The sequence below is a fragment of the Gopherus evgoodei genome, chromosome 24, assembly GCF_007399415.2.
Source record: "Gopherus evgoodei ecotype Sinaloan lineage chromosome 24, rGopEvg1_v1.p, whole genome shotgun sequence".
NCBI classification, from domain to species: Eukaryota; Metazoa; Chordata; order Testudines; family Testudinidae; genus Gopherus; species Gopherus evgoodei.
In genome coordinates, this window is record NC_044345.1 from 705,318 (window position 1) to 717,101 (window position 11,784).

At 59.1% G+C, this 11,784-nt stretch overlaps 1 long non-coding RNA gene across 1 annotated transcript; it reads left to right on the forward strand.

Moving 5' to 3' along the window:
- Window positions 1-2,109: 2,109 nt before the first annotated feature.
- Window positions 2,110-8,532, forward strand: LOC115639515. The gene is made up of 3 exons (XR_003997694.1): window positions 2,110-2,261; window positions 3,823-3,827; window positions 8,523-8,532. It is a non-coding gene; the product is annotated as an uncharacterized LOC115639515 (long non-coding RNA).
- Window positions 8,533-11,784: the final 3,252 nt, after the last annotated feature.

Below are 11,784 nucleotides of genomic sequence, written 5' to 3' on the forward strand. Positions count from 1 at the left end.
GGCAGTCGTAAGGTGGGATCAGACAGGAGTAAAGACCCCAGGCCAGTAAAAGTTCTGCAGCAGCCTCTGCTGGGTATGCCAGATTCCCTGGTGCCCTAAGAGTGGGATGTCATGGGCCCGGCACAGCAGCTGGTGGCGATACTTATGGGGTGCCACCAGCTGCCTCCTGATTCCCCATGACTCCATCTCCCCTGGGGAAGCCCATTCTCATTACAGGAACCCCTTCTCCCACAGGAACCTTTTCCGGCAACCTGCCACCATGGTCTGTACCGCACTGAGGTCAGCCAGATTTTACGCTGGCTCCGGAACCTTTCCCAGTACATCTCAGGAGTCAGCCCAAACTCACGTAGCAGGGCCTTTTTTAATAGTTCGTAGTCCCTTTTCTCCGCCCCTTCCAGTTGGCGGTACAATCCCACGGCTTTGGGGTCCAGTAAGGGGGTGAGAACCTGGAGCCTGTCTACAGGATCAACCTGGTGCAGCTCGCAGGCCATCTCAAAGGCATCCAGGAAGTCATCCATTTCCTCCCCATCCTTACGCTGGGCCAGAATACACTTATCAATGCTCTGCGCAGTCCTGGGCGCCCCCTCACTCACCGCAGCTGGGGGCCCGCTGCTCCTCAGCTTGGCCAACTCCAGTTCATTCTGCCTCTGTCTCTGTCTCTCTTCATGCTGTCTCTGTTTCTCTTTCTCCTCCAGTTCATGCTGTCTCTGTTTTTCCTGTTCTGCTCGCTCCCCCATCAGTTCCTGCTCCCTTAACTCCAGCTCTTTCAGCCTTAATTCCTTCTCCAGTTCCAGCCGTTACAACTCCAGCGATGGGGAGCTTCGCTGGGACGATCTCCTGCTGGCCGGGGGTGTCACGGTGCCCTCAGTATTTGCTGGGCTCCTCCCTGACCTTCCCCTAGGCATAGGAGGGATGAGTCTCAGGAAGCCCTCAGCAACCATCTGACCACTCCCGACACTGGTGCCTGCCCTGCATCTGTCAGGCTGCTTCCCTCAGACATAGGGATCAGTTCATTTGAGCGATCTCCATCCTCCAGCTGGGCAATCAGCTGTTCTTTGGTGAGCCTCCCTCTGTGCAGCCCCCTCTGCTGGCCACTCACAGGCCTGCCTGGGCTCGCCCCGCCCCACTTTCCAGGGAACACCCATAGTGTGCCAGCCCTTCTCGAGGTCGCCACCTCTTTGCCAGGGTCGAGCTGCAGACTCCTCTGCCCCTGGGACCGCTCCTGCAATTCCCCGGGGGACCCTGTTACTGCAAAGTCCTTCTGGCTGGTCACACACTCCCAGGGGTTAATCACCCCTTGAAACCATCTCTTTCTGAATCTTCAGCACGCCTGGTCCTTGTCATCCCCCCCCTTCATTTAACTGCTCCCCAGTCACTTACTGCAGGAAACGTCGTCCATGGGCTGCAGTAGACAGGGTTGCCCAGATGATTAAGGGGGACTGGCGTCTTCAGCAGCAGGAGGCCCCTGCCGCTGAATTGCCACCAAAGACCCGGCACTTCAGTGGCGGGTCCTGGGGCGGAAGGACCTCCAGCTGTGGGTCTTCGGGGCACTTCGGCGGCGGTGGGTCCTTCCATTCAGTTGCCACCAAAGACCCAGAGCGGAAGAAGCTCTGGGGGCCCAGGCCCCATGAGAATTTTCTGGGGCCCCTGGAGTGAGTGAAGGCCTCCCACTCCAGGGCCCCCGAAAAACTCTCATGGAGGCCCCTGTGGGCCCCAGGGCCTGGGGCAAATTGCCCCACTTGCCCCCCCCCAGGTGGCCCTGGCAGTAGATCCCACCACTGCCATCAGTTGTCACAGAGTGTGTGGGAGACAAGGCCCTGCACTCCCGGCTTCCTGCGATTCACCAGGGCTCTCAGCCAGCCAGTACAACAAGTTTATTTAGACAACAGGAACACAGTCCAAGACAGGTCTCGCAGGCATAGACAACAGGTCCCCCCCTCAGTTAGGTCCATTTTGGGGGGCGGGCGACAGGGAGGCCAGAGCCCCGTTGGGAGGCCAGAGGCCCATCTGGGCTCCCCTCCCCCTTTCTCAGCCAGCTCCAAACTGACACTCCCTCCAGCTATCTCATTCAGCCTCCCCCGGCCCCTCCCCCAGCCTTTTTCCAGTTTCCAGGGCAGAGGTGTCACCTGGCTCCAACCCCCCTCCTGGGTTCTCATGTTACGTGCTCAGGTATCATCCCTCAAGGCAAGTCTCCCATCCCCACTGCAGCCAGTCCCAGCAAAACTCCCCTGCAACCTTCCCAGGTCAATACTCCCCACTCAGTATTCAAAGAATGCATCAAGAACATTCCCACTTCGTCATAGGGACACATGGCCAGAGTGTAGGGTTGGCACCGCGGTGCATGGAGCGGTCCGTACAGCAGCCCCTCCTCTGGCTCCCAGTGTCCATCCCTGGGCTGACATTGCCCTCTGCCAGCCGGTGGTAGTGGTGCAGCACAGTGTCTGCCACCCATAGGCCTCTTCGGGTGGACTCCTGACTCCACAGACCACCAGGGAGTAGCAGCTGTGACCCTAGAGAAGCCATTTTCACCCCCCAGGGCCAGGGCCCCCTGCTAACAGGGGGAGCGGGGCTAGTGTAGCAGAACTCAGGCCAGGCGTGGGCTCTGGGCACTCCCTCCAGTAGCTACCAGCAATTCCTGTACAGGCACCATGGCCTAGTGGTGAAAGCAGGGTGAGGCATCATGGGTTATGTTCCCCCTCTGCCACTGATTGACTTGGACAAATCTCTTAACCTCCACGGGCTTCTCCCTATGGCGGTTGGGATGTCCAAGGTCTCAGGGGCAGCTGCTGGAATGTGCTACACAAAGGCCAAAGATTTGTACAAGGGAAAAGGACCCAGATGTGCACAGCCAGCCTGAGCGAGCCTGGGTGCCCTCTCCAGGGCTGGCACAGTGCAGTGAGACTCATTGCTCCTGGAGTCTCTGTATGTCATGTCAAGGGGTAAAGAACACTTCACTTCATTCATGATTTATAGCCCTGTATCATAGCTCCCCCTTAGTTGTCTCTATTTGCAGGAGAACGTGTCCCAGATTTAACCTCTCCTTATACAGAAGCTGTTCCATCGCCCTGATGGTTTTTGTTGCCCTTCTCTGCCCCTTTTCCAGTGCTAACACATCTTTCTGAGATGGGGCGACCAGCCCTGCAGGCAGTGTTCAGGTGTGTGGGTGGGGGGGTGTCATGGAATGTGGGGGAGTCTGGCCCTGCACCCCTCTTCCTGGGACCCACAGTGACTCTCAGCCAGCCAGTAAAACAGAAGGTTTATTGGACAACAGGAATGCAGGTTACAGCAGAGCTTGTAGGCACAGTCAGGACCCCTCAATCGAGCCCTTCTAGGGGTTCAGGGTGCTTGGATCCCAGCTTAGGATACCCTGAATTCCCACCACCCAGCCCAAAACCGAAACTGAGCTAACTCCCCTATAGTTGGCCCCTTCCTTTGACCAGCTTCCCAGGCAAAAGGTGCTGACACCCCTCCCCCCTACCCCGCTCAGGTTACAGGCCTAGGTCCTGTCCCTCACCTAAAGTCCTCCCCGGCTCTCTCACTCCCACACAAACAGTCCCTACACATCACAGGGGGGTACCAGGGATTTACATAATGCCATTATGGTATTTACTGTCTCACTGTCTATCCCCTTCCCCGGCAGGGCCCAACACCATGTTCTCTGCTTAGCCGGCCACTGCGCACTGAACACACGTTTCCAGAGATCCAGGCACGATGAAGTGGCTGGTGCTGAGTGAGGGGCCAGGCCCCGAACTGGCCAGTCCTGGGGTCACTCGCTCAGGCTCAGGCTCACCTGCACTTCAGTGACCCCAGCGGCCAGGTGAGCTGCTGTGAACACAAAGATGCCCAGTAGGTGGCAGCGTCGCTCGACCAATGAGCTGCTGTCGCTGCAGAACAGGTGCCACAGGGATGGGGGGGGCAGGAGGGGAGGAGCTCACTGGATACCCCCCACGCTTTACACCGTTACACTGGGTGCTGGTGGGGGGGAGGCATGGCCAGGGCGGGGGTGCGGGCAGTGATCTGGGCAGGTTTCTCGGGGTGAGGGCAGCACCCTCAGGGAAGTTGCTTTTCCCTGATCCGCTGGCCACACCCTTGGCTTGTGCCCAGGCTCAGCACCCGGTGCCTGCCGGCGGCTCCTGAGGGGTGAATCTGGGGCAGGTGAGGGGAGCACAGGGCCAGACAATAGCTGGTGCCTGGAATGATTAACGCTAAGCCGCGCGAGACCAGGAGGGCCCGGGTGGCCTTTCCAGCAGCACCAAGGCCTCCAAGGCATCCGGGCAGCTGAGCCAAGGGGCTGCAGGGACCCTCCACCCTACCCCCACCTCTGTCTCTGGGCCTGGTTCCCCTCTGGCCCGGCTCTGGAGCTGTGGCGTGAGGCCAGAGCTGAGCCTGGGTGGGATGGGGAAATCAGGCCCCCGCATTCCTCCAGCCTGGGGCTTCTACCCCATTCTCCACCCAGTGGGGTTTCTCTGCAGCCCCAATTTGGGGTCCTCCCCTGGCCCTCACTGAGCCCCTGTGCTGGGGACACTCCAGGGATTCCTGCTCTCAGATCTTTCCACGCCCATCTCCTGTCTAGGGCGGGTGGGTGAGGCTGGGGGCAGAATGCTCTGGGGGCAAGGCCCCAGGGCTGGAGGGTGCTCTGGGGATCGCGGCCCCAGGGCAAGCACAGGCCTGGGTGATACTGAGCAAGCTCCTGGGAGTGTTCCCATTTCACTGATCCCCAGACCCGGTGCTCTCTCACAGCTCTGGAACAGCCCCTGCGAGGAGCATTTCAGTTTTTCAGCCCCCCTAGGGTCAGACGTTCACTGGGGTCAGCCCCTTGGCTTCTTCACCTGGGGACTGTACCTCAGAGCCTTCAGCACCTAGGTCACCCCGTGAGCTCCCTGCAGCGAGTTCCCCTGAGTTGGACACTGGGGGAGACTTGCACCCCGACTTCCTCACTCCGAAGTGACTTTCAGCCGGCGGGGTAACCGCAGGAGGGTTATCAGGTGTCTGGACACAGCACACAGAGGCCTTGATTACCACAGAGATCAGAAAGTTACAGCAAACTCCAGCTGGGTCGGCCCTGAGCCCTCTGCCCCCTCTTCTGCCTCCTGCAGCCCAGACTGAGGAGCGTCACCTGGAGTTTTTTGTCCTCCAGCTGGTCACAGCCAGCTGGCTCCTAAGGGGGGTGGGGGGCATCCAGGGTCCTTGTTGCTAGTTGCCAAATGTGACAAACTGGGGGGGGGTCACCTTCTTATGTTGCATGTGAATCTTACTGTCCTATACGAATACTGTGTGCACCTCAGTTTCCCCATGTTCTGCACCAATGGCTGGCTGGTGGGAACTGGGTGTGTGACTTTTAGCTGAGGCCCTCATGGCAGGTGAGCCTACCCAGCTGCCTGCATATAGGCGATGACTGATGCCCTTCGCATCCTGAGATCCAGGAGTGGGATGTGACCAGGTGACACTTTGGCTGGGAAGCAGGACAAAGACTGTAAGAGGAGCAACGGGTGTGTTGGAGGCCAGGCAGCAGGGTCCAGGGCAGTCTGCTGTGGGGGACTGGAAGAGAGGGGGAGTCCAGGGCCTCTGACTCAGGGTCCCCCAAGATGGACTTTGCTGAAAGTCACTGATTTCTGTTCTAGCAAGCTCTGTTCTATGCTGTGTCCCTGTCACGGAGTGTGGGGAGTCCAGCCCTGCACCCCTCTTCCTGGGACCCACAGTGACTCTCAGCCAGCCAGTAAAACAGAAGGTTTATTGGACAACAGGAACACAGGTTACAGCAGAGCTTGCAGGCACAGTCAGGACCCCTCCACCGAGTCCATCTGGTCTTTCAGGGTGCTTGGATCCTAGCTAGGATCCCCTGAATTCCGCCCACACAGCCCCAAGCCCAAACTCAAACTGCTTCCCTCCTGCCACTCCCTTCCTTTGTCCCCTTCCCGGGCAAAGGTGTTGACCTTTCCCCTCCCTTACCTAGCTCAGGTTACAGGCTCTGGCATCGTCCATGCCCTAAAGTCCTCCCCTGCTCTCCCACTCCCCACACAGACAGTCCCTACTGCATCACATCTCTCCCCCCTTCGAGACTGAACTGAGCAGGGTCACTCTGCCTAGTGACCTGGGGAAGTTCAGGGTCCCCTCTCCGGGACAACGCATCCACTGTCAGGTTGGCACTTCCCTTCACATGGACCACGTCCATGTCATAGTCCTGCAGGAGCAGGCTCCACCTCAGGAGCTTGGCGTTGGCTCCTTTCATCTGGTGCAGTCAGGTCAGGGGAGAGTGGTCGGTATACACGGTGAAGTGTCGCCCAAAGAGATATGGCTCTAGCTTCTTAAGGGCCCACACCATGGCCAAGCATTCCTTCTCGATGGCCGCGTAGCTTTGTTCCCGGGGTAGCAGCTTCTTACTCAGGTACACGATGGGGTGTCTCTCTCCCTTTTCATCCTCTTGCATTAACACCGCCCCCAATCCCGTGTCTGAGGCATCGGTGAACACCATAAAGGGTTTGTCAAAATCTGGGTTTGCCAGAACTGGGCCACTAACCAGAGCCTCCTTCAGCGCCTGGAAAGCCTCCTGGCACTGCTCAGTCCAGATCACCTTGTCTGGCTTCCCCTTTTTGCACAGTTCAGTGATGGGGCCGGCTATGGCACTAAAGTGGGGCACAAACCTTCGATAGTACCCCGCCATCCCAATAAAGGCCTGGACCTGCTTTTTGGTTTGGGGAGCAGGCCAGTCTCTGATTACCTCCACCTTGGCTGGTTCCGGCTTTAGGCAGCCGCTCCCCACCCGATGGCCCAGGTAAGATACTTCAGCCATCCCCACCTTGCACTTCTCAGCCTTTACTGTTAACCCAGCCTTTCGGAGTCGGTCTAGGACTTGTTTAACCTGGGACATGTGGTCCTCCCAGGTCTGGCTGAAGACGCAGATGTCATCAATATACGCCACGGCGAAACTCTCCATCCCCCTCAGTAGCTGATCCACCAGGCGCTGGAAGGTGGCCGGTGCTCCCTTGAGGCCGAAGGGCAGGGTCAGAAACTCATAGAGCCCCAGAGGGGTGATAAAGGCCGATTTCAGCCTGGCATCTGCGTCCAGCGGCATTTGCCAGTAGCCTTTGGTAAGATCCATGGTGGTGAGGTACCGAGCACCTCCCAGCTTGTCTAGGAGCTCGTCAGGCCTGGGCATAGGGTAGGCATCAGATACGGTGATGGCATTGAGCTTTCGATAGTCCACACAGAACCGGATTGACCCATCCTTCTTGGGGACTAGCACCACTGGTGAGGCCCAAGGGCTGGAAGACGGCTGGATCACCCCCAAAGCCAGCATGTCCCTGACCTCTCTTTCAAGATCCTGCGCAGTTTTACCAGTGACCCGAAAAGGGGAGCATCTTATAGGGGCATGTGACCCGCTCTCCACCCGGTGGACAGTCAAATTAGTGCGTCCAGGCTGGTTGGAAAACAGCTGTCGGTACAGATGCAGCACCCCCCTGATCTCAGCATGCTGGCCCGGGGTCAGCTGATCAGAGAGGGGAATCGCCTCCACCGGGGAACCCGCTTTGGTCCCAGGGAATAGATCTACTAAGGGGTCATCTCCCTGCCCCTCCCAATGTCCACACACGGCCAACACCACATTCCCCCTGTCATAGTATGGTTTCATCATGTTCACATGGTACACCCGACGGTGATGTGCCCGGTTTGACAGCTCCACCACATAGTTTACCTCATTCAGTTGCTTGATAACCTTGAAGGGCCCTTCCCAGGCAGCCTGGAGTTTGTTTCTCCTCACGGGGATGAGAACCATCACCTGATTCCCGGTGGCGAAGGCATGGGCCCGTGCCGTGCGGTCATACCAGACTTTCTGCCTCCTCTGGGCTCGGGCCAGATTCTCCCTGGCCAGGCCCATGAGCTTGGCCAGTCTTTCCCGGAAGGTCAGGACATACTCCACCACTGACTCTCCCTCGGGAGCGGCCTTCCCCTCCCATTCGTCCCTCATCAGGTCTAGGGGCCCCCTCACCCGCCTTCCATACAACAGTTCGAAAGGTGAAAACCCGGTAGATTCCTGGGGTACCTCCCTGTACGCAAACAGCAGGTGAGGTAAGTACTTGTCCCAATCTTGCGGATGCTGGTTCATAAATGTTTTTAGCATCCTCTTCAGCGTCCCGTTGAACCTTTCTACCAGCCCATTGGACTGGGGGTGATACGCTGAGGCCCAGTTGTGCTGGACCCCACATTTCTGCCATAAGGACCGGAGCAGGGCCGACATGAAGTTGGACCCCTGGTCCGTTAAGACCTCCTTGGGGAACCCCACCCGGCTGAAAATTGTCAGCAGCGCATCTGCTACTGTGTCTGCTTCGATAGAGGACAAGGCCACCGACTCGGGGTAGCGAGTGGCAAAATCCACCACCACCAGGATGTATTTCTTCCCTGACCGGGTCGTCTTGCTGAGGGGTCCCACTATGTCCACGGCCACCTTCTGGAAAGGTTCTTCTATGATGGGTAAAGGCCTCAAAGCCGCTTTCCCCTTGTCCCGGGCCTTCCCCACCCTCTGGCAGGGGTCACAGGATTGGCAGTACTGTCGGACATGGGTAAAGACCCCAGGCCAGTAAAAGTTCTGTAGCAGCCTCTGCCTGGTGCACCGGATTCCCTGGTGCCCTGCGAGAGGGATGTCATGGGCCAGGTACAGTAGCTTGTGGCGAAACTTCTGGGGAACCACCAGCTGCCTCCTGATCCCCCATGACTCTACTTCCCCTGGGGGAGCCCATTCTCGGTACAGGAACCCCTTCTCCCACAGGAACCTCTCCTTGCAACCTCTCCTCATGGTCTGTACCGCACTAAGGTCAGCCCGGTCCCGGTGCTTCCGCAGGGAGGGATCTTTCTGCAACTCGGCCTGGAACTCAGCAGCTGGGACAGGGATGGGGACCGGCTCTCTCTTGCTGGCTGGGTCTGAGGCCGCAGCCTCTCTGAACCGTGCCCCTGGGCGTTCCCCGCTCCCTGAGTTAGGGTCCTGCACCTCAGGTCGAGTACCTTCCCCGTTGTCGGGGTGCAGTGCCATTTGCCGACTCTGACTACGAGTCACGACCAGGGCACTCTGGGTGTTACTAGGCCAGTCCTCAAGGTCCCCTCCCATTAACACGTCAGTGGGCAAATATTGGTGTACCTCCACATCCTTGGGGCCCTCCTTGGCCCCCCATTTCAGGTGTACTCTTGCCACAGGTACCTTGAATGGGGTCCCGCCCACGCCCATCAGGGTCAGGTAGGTGTCGGGCACCATCCGATCTGAGGCCACAACCTCGGGCCGGGCCAGCGTCACCTCTGCGCCCATGTCCCAGTACCCAGTGACCTTCCTCCCATCCACTTCCAGGGAAACAATGCACTCTTTCCGGAGGGGCAGCCACGCGCCCACCCGGTAAACCAAAAACCCGGAACCTGGAGCATCCACAGGTGGTATGTTGCCAACCCCCCTTTCCTGGGAATGTAGCCCCTCTTCCGATTGGGTTTTTACCCAGTCCACCCTCTGCGGGTTGGGTCTGCTTGGTCTGTCCCTGAGCTTGGGGCACTGGGCCCGTATGTGACCTCGTTGGCCACAGCGATAGCAGCCCATATCTCGTGGGTCCCCTTGAGTGGGTCGGAGGGACCTGCCGCTGGATGTTCCCCTTTTGGGGGGGTTCTCCATAGGCCCCCTTTGGGAGGTCCCATGATGACTCTCTCTCTGCGTTGAGGCAGGCCTGCTCCTTCGAGACTGCTCCCTGCCATCCCCTGCCCGACTGTCCACAAATTGGTCGGCCAGCTGGCCTGCATGCTGCGGGTTCTCCGGCTTCTGGTCCATCAACCACAGCCTCAGGTCGGACGGGCACTGCTCGTACAGGTGCTCCAGTATGAATAGGTCAAGCAGGTCCTCTTTAGTTTGGGCCCCAGCTGTCCACTTGCGGGCATACCCCTGCGCCCGGTTGACCAGTTGTAGGTATGTGACCTCACGGGTTTTACGCTGGCTCCGGAACTTTTTCCGGTACATCTCAGGAGTCAGCCCAAACTCGCGGAGCAGGGCCTGTTTGAACAGTTCGTAGTCCCCTGCCTCCGCCCCTTTCAGTCGGCTGTTCACCTCCACGGCTGTGGAGCCCAGTAAGGGGGTGAGAACTGCGATCCTGTCTGCAGGGTCAACCCTGTGCAGCTCGCAGGCATTCTCAGAGGCCGTCAGGAAGGTATCTATGTCCTCCCCCTCCTTACGCCGGGGCAGCAAGTGCTTATCAAAGCTCTTTGTAGGCTTGGGTCCCCCCTCACTCACCGCAGCCGGGGCCTCACTGCTCCTCAGCCGGGCCAGGTCCAGCTCATGTTTACGCTGTTTCTCCTTCTCCTCCCACTCACGCTGGCGCTGGTTCTCCTCATGTTTACGCTGTTTCGCCTTCTCCTCCAGCTTTTGCCTCTTTAACCCGAGCTCTTCCCGTCTCAGCTCCCTTTCATATTCCAGCCGCGTCCGCTCCACGGATGCCGAGCGTTGCCGGGAGGATCCCCTGCTGGGGGGTGAGCTTCGCCGGGAGGATCCCCTGCTGGCCGGGGGTGTCACGGTGCCCTCGGTATTCACTGGGCTCCTCCCCGCCCTTCCCCTAGGCCTAGGAAGGGGGGTCTCGGGAAGCCCTCGTCTGCCGGCTGACCACTCCCAGCGGGGACAGACACTGGTGCCTGCGCTGCATCTGCTCGGCTGCTTCCCTCAGAGACAGGGCTCCGTTCATTCGTGCGGTCTCCCTGCTCCAGCTGGGCAATCAGCTGGTCCTTGCTGAGCCTCCCCGGGCGCAACCCCCTCTGCTTGCACAGCTCCAGCAGGTCGCACTTGCGCCGCTTGGCATACATCTTCCGGCTGGCCACTCACAGGCCGGGGTGCTGGCCGCTCCCCACGGTTTCCAGGGGGACCCCTAGTGCACCAGCCCTTCCTGAGGTCACCACCTCTCTGCCAGGGTCAAGCTGCAGACTCCTCCGCCCCTGGGCCCGCTCGCTGTAATCCCCCGGGGGACCCTGTTACCGCAAAGTCCTTCTGGCTGGGCACACACTCCCAGGGGTTAATCACCCCTTCGTTTTACTGCTCCCTAGTCACTTACTGCAGGAAGCGCTGTCCACGGGGTGCAGTATATCCCGCCTCTGCCACCAGTTGTCACGGAGTGTGGGGGAGTCCGGCCCTGCACCCCTCTTCCTGGGACCCACAGTGACTCTCAGCCAGCCAGTAAAACAGAAGGTTTATTGGACAACAGGAACACAGGTTACAGCAGAGCTTGCAGGCACAGTCAGGACCCCTCCACCGAGTCCTTCTGGGCTTTCAGGGTGCTTGGATCCTAGCTAGGATCCCCTGAATTCCGCCCACACAGCCCCAAGCCCAAACTCAAACTGCTTCCCTCCTGCCACTCCCTTCCTTTGTCCTCCTTCCCGGGCAAAGGTGTTGACCTTTTCCCTCCCTTACCTAGCTCAGGTTACAGGCCCTGGCATCCTCCATGCCCTAAAGTCCTCCCCTGCTCTCCCACTCCCCACACAGACAGTCCCTACCCCATCACAGTCCCTGTCAACTAATAAGCCTCTGTTTTACAATGCTGGTTAAGAGAGACGTCTGACTGCAGAGTGGGGGTGCAGGGCCATGTGGCTTCCTCAGGACCCTGCCAGGTGGGACTCGCTGTGGGAAGCGCACGGAGGGGCAGAGGATGCTGAATGCTCCGAGGTCAGACCCAGGAAGGTGAAGCCGTGTGAGCTTCTTGCCTTGGCGACAGTCTGATCAGAGAGAGGAGGCGCCCCCAGAGTCCTGCCGGGCTTCGTATGGAGCAGTTCCAGAGCATC